Source organism: Lissotriton helveticus (genome assembly GCF_964261635.1).
Source record: "Lissotriton helveticus chromosome 1_1 unlocalized genomic scaffold, aLisHel1.1 SUPER_1_unloc_9, whole genome shotgun sequence".
Classification (NCBI taxonomy): Eukaryota; Metazoa; Chordata; class Amphibia; order Caudata; family Salamandridae; genus Lissotriton; species Lissotriton helveticus.
This window is the reverse complement of record NW_027611736.1, coordinates 4,465,621-4,482,507: the sequence shown is the minus strand read 5'-3', so window position 1 is coordinate 4,482,507 and position 16,887 is coordinate 4,465,621. Positions and strand designations below refer to the sequence as shown.

The 16,887-nt window shown below is 52.3% G+C and overlaps 1 long non-coding RNA gene across 7 annotated transcripts in view; it reads right to left on the bottom strand.

The window, feature by feature from the left end:
- Window positions 1-16,887, bottom strand: part of LOC144806596 (uncharacterized) — a 394,727-nt gene that overhangs the window by 93,024 nt on the left and 284,816 nt on the right. For 6 of the 7 annotated variants that reach the window (XR_013605841.1, XR_013605844.1, XR_013605848.1 and 3 more), the window contains one exon: window positions 5,307-5,447. The exons of the other annotated variant lie outside the window; for it this stretch is intronic. This is a non-coding gene — a long non-coding RNA (uncharacterized LOC144806596). Of the gene's footprint in view, window positions 1-5,306; window positions 5,448-16,887 lie in introns of those variants that run through there. 7 annotated transcript variants of the gene reach the window in all.

Here is a 16,887-nt window from a genome sequence, read left to right as displayed (position 1 = left end):
CTCCCGCTTCTGAGGTAGGTCCCTCTTGCTTCTGAGGTAGGTCCCTCCTGCTTCTGAGGTAGGCCCCTCCCACTTCTGAGGTAGGTCCCTCTTGCTTCAGAGGTAGGTCCCTCCTGCTTCTGAGGTAGGCCCCTCCCGCTTCTGAGGTAGGTCCCTCTTGCTTCAGAGGTAGGTCCCTCCCGCTTCTGAGGTAGGCCCCTCCCGCTTCTGAGGTAGGTCCCTCCTGCTTCTGAGGTAGGCCCCTCCCGCATCTGAGGTCGGTCCCTCTTGCTTCAGAGGTAGGCCCCTCCTGCTTCTGAGGTAGGCCCCTCCCGCTTCTGAGGTAGGTCCCTCCTGCTTCTGAGGTAGGCCCCTCCCGCTTCTGAGGTAGGTTTCTCCCGCTTCTGAGGTAGGTCCCTCTTGCTTCTGAGGTTGGTCCCTCCTGCTTCTGAGGTAGGTCCCTCTCACTTCTGAGGTAGGTCCCTCTCGCTTCTGAGGTAGGTCCCTCCTGCTTCTGAGGTAGGTCCCTCTCACTTCTGAGGTAGGTCCCTCTCGCTTCTGAGGTAGGTCTCTCCTGCTTCTGAGGTAGGTTCCTCCTGCTTCTGAGGTAGGTCCCTCCTGCTTCTGAGGAAGGTCCCTCCTGCTTCTGAGGTAGGTCCCTCTCGCTTCTGAGGTAGGCCCCTCCCACTTCTGATGTAGGTCCCTCTCGCTTCTGAGGTAGGTCCCTCTCTCTTCTGAAGTAGGTCCTTCCCGCTTCTGCGGTAGGTCCCTCCTGCTTCTGAGGCAGGTCCCTCTCGCTTCTTAGGTATGTCCCTCTCTCTTCTGAGGTAGGTCCCTCTCTCTTCTGAGGTAGGTCCCTATCGCTTCTGAGGTAGGTCCCTCCTGCTTCTGAGGTAGGTCCCTCTCTCTTCTGAGGTAGGTCCCTCTCTCTTCTGAGGTAGGTCCCTCTTGCTTCTGAGGTAGGTCCCTCCTGCTTCTGAGGTAGGCCCCTCTCGCTTCTGAGGTAGGTCCCTCTCTCTTCTGAGGTAGGTCCCTCTCTCTTCTGAGGTAGGTCCCTCCCACTTCTGAGGTAGGTCCCTCCCGCTTCTGAGGTAGGTCCCTCTCGCTTCTGAGGTAGGTCCCTCTCACTTCTGAGGTAGGTCCATCCCGCTTCTGAGGTAGGTCCCTATCGCTTCTGAGGTAGGTCCCTCTTGCTTCTGAGGTAGGTCCCTCTCGCTTCTGAGGTAGTTCCCTATCTCTTCTGAGGTAGGTCCCTCTCTCTTCTGAGGTAGGTCCCTCTCGCTTCTGAGGTAGGTCCCTCTCTCTTCTGAGGTAGGTCCCTCTCTCTTCTGAGGTAGGTCCCTCCCGCTTCTGAGGTAGGTCCCTCTCGCTTCTGAGGTAGGTCCCTCTCTCTTCTGAGGTAGGTCCCTCTCGCTTCTGAGGTAGGTTCCTCTCTCTTTTGAGGTAGGTCCCTCCCGTTTGTGAGGTAGGTCCCTCCCGCTTCTGAGGTAGGTCCCTCTCGCTTCTGAGGTAGGTCCCTCTCTCTTCTGAGGTAGGTCCCTTTCGCTTCTGAGGTAGGACCCTCCTGCTTCTGAGGTAGGTCCCTCTCTCTTCTGAGGTAGGTCCCTCCCTCTTCTGAGGTAGGTCCCTCTCGCTTCTGAGGTAGGTCCCTCCCGCTTCTGAGGTAGGTCCCTCTCGCTTCTAAGGTAGGTCCCTCTCGCTTCTGAGGTAGGTCCCTCCCGCTTCTGAGGTAGGTCCCTCTCTCTTCTGAGGTAGGTCCCTAGTGCTTCTGAGGTAGGTCCCTCCCACTTCTGAAGTAGGTCCCTCTCGCTTCTGAGGTAGGTCCCTCCCGCTTCTGAGGTAGGTCCCTCCCGCTTCTGTCCTCTGCATCCACGTTGGTTACATTCTTGACATTCACTCGCTTTGGTATCTATCGGTCAGGTTAGGGAAATCTTCCATTTCTCTTGGTATCCCCCTGTCTGGGGTAGCTGTTGCGCTTTATAAACTTCAGTTTTATTAGTATTAGTATTATTATTATTATGTATCTCTTCATTTGTGATTAGAGTCGGTTTCTTTTGTATGTTTTCCAGCAAATGGGGAGCAGTTTCAGTTATTAATTAAGGTCCCTCTGTTGGGCACTATTGACTTTGCCATTGCTTTCTTTCTTTAAATCTATAGCACTGTACACTAATAAACCGAATTTCCCTTAGAAAAGTAGTGTGCCTTACTACGATCCGTGTCTTCCTACTAGGGGACTGATACCCTGGCCCCTTCGTTCTTAAATGTTTGCTCTTTATCGTTTTCAATGCCCCAAAGAGCCCTGCATTTAGTATGAAAGTAAAGCAGCTTCATGAGGCGCGCACAGGATTGTGGGTATGTAGATTAGGAGTGACGCGCTGAAGGTTCCTCTGGAGCATCCCGACCTCTAGCGGCAGGAAGGAGCGGTGCACCTCCCTCTCCTTCACGCAGGGGCGCGTCAGTCCTTACGCATGACGCCTGGTTCTGCGTCACGTGACGCTGTGACGCCTCCCGTCCCCCGGTGACGCGCGCGCTGCGATGGCGCCTTCCTGAGGGAAGCAGCGGGCGCTGCTCTCCTCAGCGAGGCCCGACCCCCCCCGGAAGACTCACATTTCAACCAATCACAGAGCTTCTTGTCCAGAAACCCTCCAAAAATTACAAAAAAATCCCGCTCCTCACGGCCCCTCGAAGTGCGCGTGACCCACGGAGTATTAAACAAAAGATTAAGATTATGAACAGAAAGTTGTGCTGTCCACGCAATCACGATAACTTCCTACTGGTAGGGTGACTTTACACCGGTGACGTGTCAGTCACACTCATGAGTGCCTCTGTGTGCACACCTAGAGGCGCTCCTTCTCCTATTACACAAATGCCTGTGTCGCCTGTACTGATGAATCGAGTGTTTGCCGCAGAGGCTTCTGGGTATGCAAATGTTTGTGGCTAGCCACGCCCCCTCCAGTGACAGCAAGGCTCCTGCAGCAGCCCCATGGGGACTTGCGCTCTCAGGATCCCAAATGCACAGCAGAGGCACCCCCCACATGGTCGCACCACCCGAAACCCAATAAATTCAGACCACACAAGTTTCTGTTTATGGAAGAATTGAGGCCGCAGTTTATTAGGTATTTCCAACTTACAAGCGATCCTTTACACACCATTATTTATTTATTTATTTATTTTGTCCGGCGAGCCTGTGTCCTTACACCATCCGCTCTGCACTGTGCCCTACATTCAGTGCAGCTATCCTTGCCAAGGTAACCCCCTTCCCGGGACACACCCTTTCCTTTCTCTCCAGGCAAGCTTCTGCTTCCAGCCCGACCGGGAAACCTTTTACCTCCGGTTGCCACGCACTCCTTGGGTAAGCGTCTGCTTTAACCCAACCGGATGGCCCTTTTCACTTCCGGTGCCCACTCACTCCCGGGTAACCAGCCGGATCCCACCCGGCCAGGTGACCTTTCACTTCCGGTGTCCACACATTTCCTTCCGGGTAAGCATTTGTTCCCACCCCAGCCCGGGGCCTCTTCCCTTCCGGTGGGTACCCTCTTGTTACCTGGGCAAGCCAATGTGCTTCCCGCCCGCCAAACCTGGTTGGCTGTTCCCCCACCCATCTCTGCGAGGTGCCCCGGTAACCGGTACCCCAACTTCCTCCATGTCACAGGCTCTGCCCTCTGTTGTGTAATTGTTTACTTCCGGTTCACCTTAACACAGAGTGCTCGGGGAGCTAGCCAGTGACCCCCTGGGTCCTAACTGCCCGTGTGCGGTCTGTGCCCGCTTCACAAGCTGCTTTTTGTACTATTCTTGGATCGCTTTGTACGTACCGCCTGCTGTCCCTTCTTCTGAACTAAAGAACCTCTTGCAAGTCCACTATGCCTCTGCGACTAATCTCACCTCCTTCTCCAGGCCCCCCCCCTGAAATCTTGTTCCTCAGCGGGTGGGTGGGCGGGTCTTCTCCTGACAAAATTCCCCGGAGAAAGAGGGCCTTGTGCCCGGTGCCCACATTTAAATACCCCTATCTCCCTACCATATTCCTAACCCTAGATTTACGACTACGCTGGCCCAGCCCGATTATCTGGTGGGCCCGCTCTTTCTTCTTCCTTGTCTCCCTTCCCCTATCTCCCGCCAATCCTCTCCATTGGTGTTCGGGCTCTGCTTCCCGGGGGTGGCCTCCACTGAGACCCCCGGTCCAGCAACTATCCCCCTCCCCCTGGGGAGTGGGGGGCTGAACCAAGGGGCACAGCAGAGGCACCCCCCACATGGTCGCACCACCCGAAACCCAATAAATTCAGACCACACAAGTTTCTGTTTATGGAAGAATTGAGGCCGCAGTTTATTAGGCATTTCCAACTTACAAGCGATCCTTTACACACCATTATTTATTTATGTATTTATTTTGTCCGGCGAGCCTGTGTCCTTACACATCCGCTCTGCACTGTGCCCTACATTCAGTGCAGCTATCCTTGCCAAGGTAACCCCCTCCCCGGACACACCCTTTGCTTTCTCTCCAGGCAAGCTTCTGCTTCCAGCCCGACCGGGTAACCTTTTACCTCCGGTTGCCACGCACTCCTTGGGTAAGCGTCTGCTTTAACCCAACCGGATGGCCCTTTTCGCTTCCGGTGCCCACTCACTCCCGGGTAACCAGCCGGTTCCCACCCGGCCGGGTGACCTTTCACTTCCGGTGTCCACACACTTCCTTCCGGGTAAGCATTTGTTCCCACCCCAGCCCGGGGCCTCTTCCCTTCCGGTGCGTACCCTCTTGCTACCTGGGCAAGCCGATGTGCTTCCCGCCCGCCAAACCTGGTTGGCTGTTCCCCACCCATCTCTGCGAGGTGCCCCGGTAACCGGTACCCCAACTTCCTCCATGTCACAGACTCTGCCTTCTGTTGTGTAATTTTTTACTTCCGGTTCACCGTAACACAGAGTGCTCGGGGAGCTTGCCAGTGACCCCCTGGGTCCTGACTGCCCGTTTGCGGTCCGTGCCCGCTTCGCAACCTGCTTTTTGTACTATTCTTGGATCGCTTTGTAAGTACCGCCATGCCTCGCTGGAAGCTATCGCAGCCCGCGAGGCCCCCCCCCCATGCCATTACTGCGGCCCCATTCTTACGAACTACCAACAGGCCCTTGCATTCAATGCTGCTAACATAGTACGTAGCAGGACATCTGTTCCCGTGTCCGATAGGTACACACCATCTGCTCTGTAATAGTGCGGCTGCCGCAAATTAATCAGGGTGTGCCTGATGCTACCTAAACCTACCCCCTTTAAAAATGTGCCCCTTCCTATAGATGGGAAGTTATTTCCTAGGAAGTCAATAATCACAACATTAGAATTTGTTGACTAGTTGTGGCATTATTTAATCTTTAAGCAGTGCACTCTTGACTGTTGAAAAGCAATGCTGAATTCCCCCTTTATTGCCGCCAGCTGTGTCTGTAGCCCTGGAAAGGTCACAGTACTTGATCGCCCAACACGGCTCTGCACTCTGTGAAGTAGAACAAAAACACAGCAATGGTGACTAATAATCTCTTAGGAATGACTTTCATATACCGCTTAAGCATTACATTGGTTTTTTGACACAATCTTTCCCTTGCTTCTGGCATCCCATATTTCTGAGTGAGGATGCATTCTAATGAAGGACTCCCGCCTGTTATTACCTGTACCCAGACAGGAGCCTAACTGAGCAAGGCTGGCCATCCACCTGTATGCTATATATGGTTATTCCGTGTTTCCTGCTCATTTGATCTCTTTTATATGGCTTAATGAAAAAGGCTATGTTGTGTGGTCCGAATTTACTCATTTCTCTACCAATTAAATCATACTTCAGCTGTTCACACTTTTCACCCGTAGTAGCTAATTGTCTCCGTGCTGCATGCCTTTTTTTTTTTACTTTCCTAACATGTGAACATTGAAGAACCTGTAGAGAAAAACTCCTTCTTGCTTAACCTTTACTCAGCTATCGTGTTTGCCCTTTTCGATAACCACATTGTTAACTCGATACTCCATCCATGCGAAATTTCTTCTGTTGTATAAACCTGGAACCGTTTACGCCTTCCCATATACCTTCTATAGTATTATGTGCAAATTATACGTTTCTCCCGTCCCTGTGTCTTTCTTTTGTATAATTATCTATTCATACTCTCTCCTGCATCGTAGTTAGCCTCAAACTAAGACGTTGTACCAGCAATCTCGACTGGACATTTCACATTGGTGCCTTTTTGTTTTGGAAGTACAAGTATTTAGCCATAACCTTTACTTTTTTCGCAATATATAGATATATATATATTTTTTTTCCAGTCCGTCATCTCCACCACTACTGACCCCTTTCTCCGTCCGAATGCACTGCTCCTTTACTTATAATCCAAATTAAAACCAACATATTAGCCCTCTTATTCGCTCCACCTGTGCCCAGACTTCGTCGCACACGCCCTTGTTAACCGTGCAGGCACATTTTTTGCCGTTGTCCCTTTACAGGCACCCACCTAGTGATGAGCCCCAGGCGTGTCTAATCATGGTAGCATAACTCCCACTGTAATATACCACCAGTACCTAATCTCTTATTCACAACCCTTGTGCGCCGTACCTTCCCTATGTTGTTACCCCAAACATATGTGGACTACTTCCCAGCGTGTGACCTACCAAGAACGCGCTATCCTCCTCAATGACCCTTTACCAAATCCATGCCACCCTTGTACTCCCCCCCCCGGCATTGTTGGAGGCGTGCTGAGGAAGGGGGCAGAGGGTGTTAGGAGCTCGTCATTCTCCCAACACCCCCCACCCCAAACCCCCAGCATGAGCCTTGCCCCTCTCCCCAAGGCCGGGGGTGGAGTCGCATTCCGCCACAGCTAGTAATCCCGCACCACCACCTGTCATGCAATCCATGCCCCTAAGTTTGACAATAACTAGATCGTAAATCTTAGTGAAATCCTAGTACTTAAATCGGAGACTCTTTTCGTATTGTTATGTTTGAATACTACCATTTCTGTAACTAAGTATACAAAGCAATCAATGGAATACTTAAATTCATTCATTTGTCGGACCATATACCAAACTCATTCTTTTACACACCCTGCTACCTCAGCATTTTGGACCCATGTCCTCCCTCACCACAACACACCCCTCCTAATATGTAGCTCTGTCACTTCCTGCAGACTGGCTAATGATGCAGTGATCACAGTCCTATGTGCACATGGGTAGTGCGACTTCAACACGAAGGACACTTCCTGTGGGAGAAACGTACTGCCACTGCCCTTACTTCTGTAATGAAGGGCTGGAAAACAGAGTAAAACTGCCCTTAGTGTCGTAAGCCTTTGTATTAACAGTTGTATGTGTTGAAGAGGTGTATGACGTCATGTTATTGCTCTTAGCTCCCGGCCTTTCAAATAAGAAAATGCTGATCATTACAGTGCGAGCATTACTTAAGGGCCTACTACACCAGCTCATTCGAACTCGGAGTATGTTCCTGCCTTCCCAAATGGCGCCCTGATCAGTATCCCCTATCCTGACCCCTGATCCTCCCTCAGCCAGACAGCAGCGATGCGGCCCTCTCAGCGCTTGAAAATGTACCATTTGTCCAACCTGTTGCCGAGTCCCCCTTATGATGGCCGTCGATCCCGTACACTCGCCACAGGGAACTCATTCTGAATTTTTGTGCCTTACCACTTACAAATGTCACTAGCCGCCACTCTTCAGCCCGCTCCTGCTGCCCGGCATCTGCTAATGTCTGGCCGGGCAGTGTTTGATGTGACCGGCTACAGAGTTATTTTGTAAGTTCTTGGTCTTACATGCCTCCCCATGTGCCAATATTCCGAAGGGAATTATCTACTTTACAACTCCTTGTGGTGACCTTTAAGGGGGGGACAACCCTGTCCATGTAAAGTTACCCAAGCTCTTTATTTTAAAAAAATTTTTTTAACATTTTTGGCTAGACAGCAGAGATACCTTAACACCTCTGTTAACATACCGTGCTGTAACAGGGAGTCTGCGCATGCATTGTGACTTCCCCCATTCATGCATGGCTGCCCTATTTCTTGACCTACATGCCTTAACGCTATTGTAGCCTTGGTAGTTCCATCCTTAGTAAAAGATATTGTCCTGTTGAATAACTTTTTTTTTTTTTATATACACCGTCCGTTCGGGTGTAGCAGCTATTTATTTTAATTTTTTAAAATTTTTATTTAGTTATTTATTTATTTCCCTAGCATCATACTTTATTACCCGTGTACGTTATTTTATTGCCCTAGCCAGTGAGCAATATCATCTCCCCGTGCCTTCATCCCCTTGTCCCTTTACATTTCACCTGTAGTTGTGTGACTTGTGTTCCCACTATCTTTCGGCAGCTTGCACCTCTTTAGTCTCCACATGCACCCAAATGTGCTGCATTATACTGCATAATTAATTAATTAATTTATATATATATATATATATATATTTTTTTTTTTTCCAGGGGCCGCATAATTTCCAACCCTGCCACATACTTTAGCTCGAGTCTTAGTTGCTGCTTATTTATCTTATGCAACTAACCACCATTGACAAAGCCAATAGACCCGACTTCTTGTCAGTATGCTGCTACTTCTTGTGACATATATATAGGTGCAATGACAGACACAAAATACAAGTCATGCGCCACACTAAGCCAAGCGCCCCCTTTTTTTTCACGTAATTTCAGCCACGCCCTCTATTATAATAACAACGCAGCTAGCGTTATCCTTTTAATCCAGTTTTACATGCTAAGCAATTTGTTTCTCCGCGACAGAAAGTTTTTATTGTTAATACCCATGTTGCGAGGGACCCTGTGTTACAGGCCCGGTTCTAGAGGGTGGGCCGGGTGGGCCAGGCCCACCCAAACATGAGCCTGGCCCACCCAAACATGAACCTTGGCCCTGGCAGTGACATCAGCAAGGCCAACAGAAAATAAAAAAAATAAAAAAAACTGCAATTTAAAACGTTCTCTGAACGTTATGTTCCTTCTTTCTTGAGGAGGTGCCTGATTGGGCATGGGCTCGCTCCCCCAATCACGTATCTGCACCTCCTATTAGAAAGGTTGGCTGTGTCCCCGCCCACTCGTGCACGTACAATAGGGGCAATGCAAAGGTGAGAAATCCTTTTGTTGGCACTGGATTTGTGTACCGTCCTGCTGAGTGGATATTTCATTCTTTTCAGCGCTGGTGAAGAGGAGTTTGTTTATGCGGGTTCATTTTCCTGACCCCTTGAGCTCCTTATCAGATAAGACTCTGACAGAGTTTGTAAGGAGCAGGTAAGAGAATGTGTGGCTATTGTTGCTTTTTTTTCATCTGTGAGCAAGACATACTTTGTGTGCTGTGTATATTTTATTTAAATCGTTTGTTTAAATCGTTAGTATCCTTCTCATGACTTGTTCTGCCAAGGAGGCACGACAACTATTAAAATGTCCAGATAACTCTGGGGATTAATGATCCTGCTGGACAGCAATCTTTTGTCTGTTTGTAGTTTTTAAATGCAGAAAAACTACAGTTAACGAGGATAGCTCAGTGGGTTACTGCCTTTGTCACGGATATCCTTTGATTACTTGCAGTTCAGAAGTTACAATCCTAACATAGGACAGTGACCTATGGACTGTCATCAAACACCTGCATTCAATTAGAATGGTATAATTAGATTTTTTTGTATTGCTAGTTAGTTCCCATTTTCCCAGTCTTTGATAATTATAATGTTGCAATAAAGAGTTTTTTTGGGCATTATTCATTGTAATCAGTAAAGCCAACCCCCAACCACTGGGGTATGCTTTAAATCCTGTGTTTGTGCTTCTCCAGACCTAACCCTCTTAAAAAATATTGCCCAGCAGTATGGATGACATGTGATTCCTACACCTGGTAATCCTCATTAGCTTATGTGACATTCCCTATAGGCTGATTCACATATGATTCATTGTCTCAGCATAATGTGAGCGTGATGTAAAGTACTGTGACACCCTACGCTATGAGTAGCTCTAGACAACAAATGAAATGCATACGAGAGAGGGGTTACGGAGAGATGATGGGCACTGCTGGAGGGTGCCAATGAGAGAGTCCGAGGGGGACATCATGGGGGGAGGGGCTATGGAGCGCTTAGGGGCACTTGTGGAGGGTGGCAATGAGGGAATCTGAGGAGGAGGTCATGGGGTGGAGCTACGGGGAGATGTGTGGACTGGTGGAGGTTGTTTGTGAGGGAGTCTGAGGAGGTCATGGGGAGGGGCTATGGAGCGATGAGGGGCACTGGTGGAGGGTGGTAGGGAGGGAGTATGAGGGGGAGGTCATGGGGGAGGAGCTACAGAGAGATGAGGGGCACTGGTGGAGGGTGGTAGGGAGGGAGTATGAGGGGGAGGTCATGGGGAGGAGCTACATAGAGATGAGGGGCACTGGTGGAGGGTGGTAGGGAGGGAGTATGAGGGGGAGGTCATGGGGGAGGAGCTACAGAGAGATGAGGGGCACTGGTGGAGGGTGGTAGGGAGGGAGTATGAGGGGGAGGTCATGGGGGAGGAGCTACAGAGAGATGAGGGGCACTGGTGGAGGGTGGTAGGGAGGGAGTATGAGGGGGAGGTCATGGGGAGGAGCTACAGAGAGATGAGGGGCACTGGTGGAGGGTGGTAGGGTGGGAGTAAGAGGGGGAGGTCATGGGGAGAAGCTACGGAGAGATGAGGGGCACTGGTGGAGGGTGGTAGGGAGGGAGTCTGAGGAGGAGGGGCTATGGAGCGATGAGGGGAACTGGCGGAGGGTGGTAGGGAGGGAGTCTGAGGAGGAGGTCATGAGGGGAAGATGCTACGGAGAGATCAAGGGCAGTGTTGGAGGATGGCAATGAGGGAATCCGAGGAGGAGGTCATGAGGGGGAGGTGCTTTGGAGCGATGAGGGGCACTGGTGTCAAGGCTTTTGTTTCGTAATAGGGACTTCATTAATCTTGAACGCTTTATAATATGCTTAGCATTCAAGTACTTGTGTTGAAGCCTGACCTACTGGAATTCTAGGGTTGCAGTTAGGTCCAAACCTTGGTCTTACTTTCAAATTAATCTCCACATGCTCTGTGTACACACAGCAGCAATCCGTTGTATCATGCTGCCTGTTTGCAAGTACATATGATGTAATCAGGGCTTGTAGGCTACCTCCAGAAACGACAAATTGGGCCCGCAGTGGCCCACCCGAATGCGCAGTTGGCCCACCTAAATAAAAATTCCTGGAGCCGGGCCTGCTGTGTTACCACTTTGACTTTAATGCTGTCCCCCAAATGGCCAACATCACGTTCTATTTTGAATAATTATAACTGACAATGTTCAACTTTTCAAATGAGTCTCGAAAGAATATTGTTGGACAGGCCTGGTATATATCCACCGGGGGAGATGGATGCCGGGTCATGCGTGGGCCGATCCCCTGGGACAACTAGGCCGCGGTTGGGTGGTATAGCGTGGGACTCCTAGGATGCTCTTTCTGTCCCTTTTCTGGAAGCATGTGTGACTTTCTGTCACCTGCGACCCTTAGCAGGGGCTCGTGCTCACAGGCTGCCTGGCCCTCCTCCCCACTGAAATGGAAGTAGTACTACGCGTCTTTATTTATATAATGCCTCCTGCGGTCTACACGAGTACTCATGTAGGGAGCCAATACAAATGCGCCGCCACAAAGGAGTGGAGCATATTTCCCCCTCTTTTTGACCCTACATGTTCTGGCGAAACCCGTTCTTTCCGAAGAGGACCCCCTCCTTCTAGTGTTAATGGGCCTAGGAGTAGAGAGGTCACAAGTGGACGCAGAACTATCAGAGGGGGTGGACGTGCTGGTGAAGCGTTGAGACATGAGGAAAGAAGTTCAGTGACGAAACAGACTTGACACTAACTGCTAGATACGTGAGGCAATGAATACTTCAGCTGGCCGGCGCAGTCACCGATCTGACCTGCACTAGCAGATCTCAGCTGTGGCAGGCAGCCATCACTACCTGGACTAGCAGACCTCAGCAGTGGCAGGCAGCCATCACTACCTGGACTAGCAGACCTCAGCAGTGGCAGGCAGCCATCACTACCTGGACTAGCAGACCTCAGCAGTGGCAGGCAGCCATCACTACCTGGACTAGCAGACCTCAGCAGTGGCAGGCAGCCATCACTACCTGGACTAGCAGATCTCAGCAGTGGCAGGCAGCCATCACTACCTGGACTAGCAGACCTCAGCAGTGGCAGGCAGCCATCACTACCTGGACTAGCAGACCTCAGCAGTGGCAGGCAGCCATCACTACCTGGACTAGCAGACCTCAGCAGTGGCAGGCAGCCATCACTACCTGGACTAGCAGATCTCAGCAGTGGCAGGCAGCCATCACTACCTGGACTAGCAGATCTCAGCAGTGGCAGGCAGCCATTACCCGGTGAGAGCAGCAGTGTCTTCCACCCAGTCAGTGCCGGACAGATAAGGCTACCCCTGGGGGCGATGTCTGAACATGGGCGTTGGGGGGATAGTAGTCGTGTACTCCGAGAAGAGAAAGGGAAAACATATAGACAAAGAAAGGAGAACGGGGGAAAGGACATTGCCTAACTGGTGTTTTATACCTTTCTTTACCCTCCACCACTCCGCACCACATTTCTGCGCACCCGTCAATCCTGGCGGCCCAGCCGCAAGCCCCCTGCAGGACCAGTATTATCCTTCTAACTGTGTTGGTACTCTATTGTAACATGCACACGTCTCTTTTGTCGTGTAACACATTTTGCAACCTCTCAAATTGTATTTCCTTTCGATACTTGCACACTTGCCACCACTGCCTACGTAACCTTTGTTGTTGTGTTGGAGTGTCCTCCATTTGTTGCAGTATTTTACCTCTACTTGTACTTTGTTCGCTGTTGTAACCTGCACACATGTCACTTTTTCCTCATGTAATTGTACCGTTTGCTCCTCTTGTATTTTGTTTGCTCCAATTGTCACTTTTGCTTCATGTAACTTAACGTTTGCGTTTGTAATTTGTTCACGTGTAATGTTCTCCTCATGTATCATTACTGTTCCTATTGTGAAGCCTTGGACACCTTCGGGTAAAGTCCTCGCTATAAAATACGCATAAACACGTCCCCCACCCACAGGACTGCATCCGCCTCCCAGTGTGTCCTTCATAGCACCCGCCCCCCAGGGCCCTCTGCATAACGCGAAGTATTTGCTCCCTGTATAGCGCCTCTTCCTCCCCCCCGCCCCCGTCACCCGGGGCCCAGCCGTGGGTGCAGCGCTCACCAGAGCCTGGCACTGCAGCCCTCCACCTCCTCCACATTCCTCGGAAGCCCACCCCGCCCCTTCAACCTGAGAGCGAGGAGAACGTCCTTAAGCCCCGTATTCTAGCTCTGCCTGGCCCCATCCCCCTTTTCGACATCAGACGCCCCATTCCCACAGTCATCGATCATTCGCCCCGTATATATATTATTGACTCCGTAGATGTCGGAGCCTCGGCCTGTATCACACGTGCTGACCACCGCCTGCCCCAGTCACTTCTTACGACCAGACAGCCCTTCCCCCGGGGCCCCAGTCCTCGCTTGTGTGCGGGACCAGACAGACAGACAGCCCTTCCCCCTGGGCCCCAGTCCTCGCTTGTGTGCGGGACCAGACAGACAGACAGCCCTTCCCCCGGGGCCCCAGTCCTTGCTTGTGTGCGGGACCAGACAGACAGACAGTCCTTCCCCCGGGGCCCCAGTCCTCGCTTGTGTGCGGGACCAGACAGACAGACATCCCTTCCCCCTGGGCCCCAGTCCTCGCTTGTGTGCGGGACCAGACAGACAGACAGCCCTCCCCCCTGGGCCCCAGTCCTCACTTGTGTGCGGGACCAGACAGACAGACAGTCCTTCCCCCGGGGCCCCAGTCCTCGCTTGTGTGCGGGACCAGACAGACAGACATCCCTTCCCCCTGGGCCCCAGTCCTCGCTTGTGTGCGGGACCAGACAGACAGACAGCCCTCCCCCCTGGGCCCCAGTCCTCGCTTGTGTGCGGGACCAAATAGACAGACAGCCCTTCCCCCTGGGCCCCAGTCCTCGCTTGTGTGCGGGACGAGACAGACAGACAGCCCTTCCCCCTGGGCCCCAGTCCTCGCTTGTGTGCCGGACCAGACATGCAGACAGCCCTTCCCCCTGGGCCCCAGTCCTCGCTTGTGTGCGGGACCAGACAGACAGCCCTTCCCCCTGGGCCCCAGTCCTCGCTTGTGTGCGGGACCAGACAGACAGACAGCCCTTCCCCCTGGGCCCCAGTCCTCGCTTGTTTGCGGGACGAGACCCTAGTAGCGCAAAGAAGGGTTGAGGCTGCCTGCGGTGCGCTACCCTTTCCTCCCTCTCTCTAACCACTATTGCGCTCCCTTTCCTGCCGAGCTGTGTCCCCCAAACCCCGTGGGCCCATTATTCGTGCCATTATCATAAATGCCACCAACACACGCTTCCTGCAAACAATCCTTCCGACTCTAACTTTGACTTACTACCTGGGCACACCATTATCATGGTGAGGCAACAACCCATTCTCCCACCTGCAACCTTTGTAGCAACAATTTAGGGTATCTATGCCCGGAATAGGACAATCCCATAATGCTCTTGGTATTGACGCTAGGGGTCTCTATATGTATTGCTCCGTAGGTGACTTTCCCCCGCCATTCCCTCTCGTTGACTTCGCTGGCGCCCCCCCCCCCCCCCCGACAGAAGGCCCTTTTAACAAAAACACCCTGAGCCAGCCACACCGGAATGTCCTGGACGAGGCCGAGAGAACCAGCAGCGGCTCTTCCTTTCGGCTAATTATGCTTTAGATCAGTATGGCGGGGAGGGCATGTGAGGAGCCTCTGCTGCCACCCCCCCATCCGTCGGCGCCTTTAGCATTTCTTTTGCCGTGAGGATGGAAAACCCAAGAAATTTACCAAACCCCATCTTTCTTCCAAGAATGTCCTAACTCGCTGCCTATGAACCCCTCGTGAGGCAGCGGAGACCTTTGTGTCTCTGCAGTTCCGAGTGTAACTCCTTCATTGAACCTCGCACGCACAGTACCGTACCATCGGCGGCACTTGTCCCAGCCCCAAACCCCTGCTCCACGCCGCCTCCCACAGCCTTCCAGGCATCTGGCTATATCCGCCTGGCACCAAACTGGTCATTCCTCGCCCGCTCCCATATCCTCATCGCTAAACATTCCTGCTCCTGGACGGCCCCCTCCCCCCAACCCGGTCCCTCCCGTGTTTACCCAGCAATCAGACCCGATGAGGCCTCAATGGCGCTTTTTTTTTTTTTGCTATCTTTACCGCACATCCTATACCCACTCAGCAGTATTAACTGAGCAAGTTACCCCCCTTTATCCCTCGACATTATAAATTAAGCCTGAAACAAATTACCAAAACGCAGCGCCGTGTCTTCTCTATCAGGAATTCCTGCACCTTCGCCCATCTTAAAGGCACTTAATCAGTGATAATAGTTAAGAGGTGAAATCGCCCTCTTCCTCGAATGACGGTACCAACCCGTATAACAGAGACCAATCCCAATGGCATGCCTGCCGCTTCCGTATATCCATCCCGATCCCTTTAAAGAGCACTGTTCGTCTAGAAGTGGACCCCCACCCCACCGTGACTTTCTTCCACCACTATGTGCTCCCCCCCCCCCCACATTCCTTCCCTATCCTTGACCCCCGCAGTCCGGGACACCCTCAGCCGGATGCGCAACCATCCACACTTCTGCAATCCTCTCTCCGTGCCCAGCATGCCCAGCCTGAACTGTAAACTTCCATCCACCTGGCCAGCATCACCCTCCACCCCTGCTGCCCAGATGGGTGCCCGCCTGATCTTGATACCGTTGACACACTCAACTGCGAGCCCCCCCCGCCGTCCTCTGCATCCGGGTGAAGCCAGTTGTGGAGCACAATTGTGCAGCTCCGCAATTCCCGACAGTGTCTGCACCCTGGCATGCCTCTCCGGTCTACTGAGGTAGTAGTACAGCCTACCATCGTGTGAGAAGTCCAGGAGAGAATTGCCACCCACTGTGTGCCTTAAACTACAGCTATGCACCATACGGGTGTACCCAACAGGCAATCCTTAGGGGGACTGGTCCGCGACCCTCGCCCACATTCCGCGACCCTCGCCCGCATTCTGCGATCCTCGCATGCATTCCGCGATCCTCGCCAGCATTCTGCGATCCTCGCCTGCATTCTGCGATCCTCGCATGCATTCTGCGATCCTCGCCAGCATTCTGCGATCCTCGCCTGCATTCTGCGATCCTCGCATGCATTCTGCGATCCTCGCCAGCATTCTGCGATCCTCGCCTGCATTCCGCGATCCTCGCATGCATTCCGCGATCCTCGCCTGCATTCTGCGATCCTCGCATGCATTCTGCGATCCTCGCCAGCATTCTGCGATCCTCGCCTGCATTCTGCGATCCTCGCATGCATTCCGCGATCCTCGCCAGCATTCCGCGATCCTCGCCTGCATTCTGCGATCCTCGCATGCATTCTGCGATCCTCGCCAGCATTCTGCGATCCTCGCCTGCATTCTGCGATCCTCGCATGCATTCTGCGATCCTCGCCAGCATTCTGCGATCCTCGCCTGCATTCTGCGATCCTCGCATGCATTCTGCGATCCTCGCCAGCATTCTGCGATCCTCGCATGCATTCTGCGATCCTCGCCAGCATTCTGCGATCCTCGCCAGCATTCTGCGATCCTCGCATGCATTCTGCGATCCTCGCCAGCATTCTGCGATCCTCGCCTGCATTCTGCGATCCTCGCATGCATTCCGCGATCCTCGCCAGCATTCCGCGATCCTCGCCTGCATTCTGCGATCCTCGCCAGCATTCTGCGATCCTCGCCTGCATTCTGCGATCCTCGCATGCATTCTGCGATCCTCGCCAGCATTCTGCGATCCTCGCCTGCCTTCTGCGATCCTCGCATGCATTCTGCGATCCTCGCCAGCATTCTGCGATCCTCGCCTGCATTCTGCGATCCTCGCATGCATT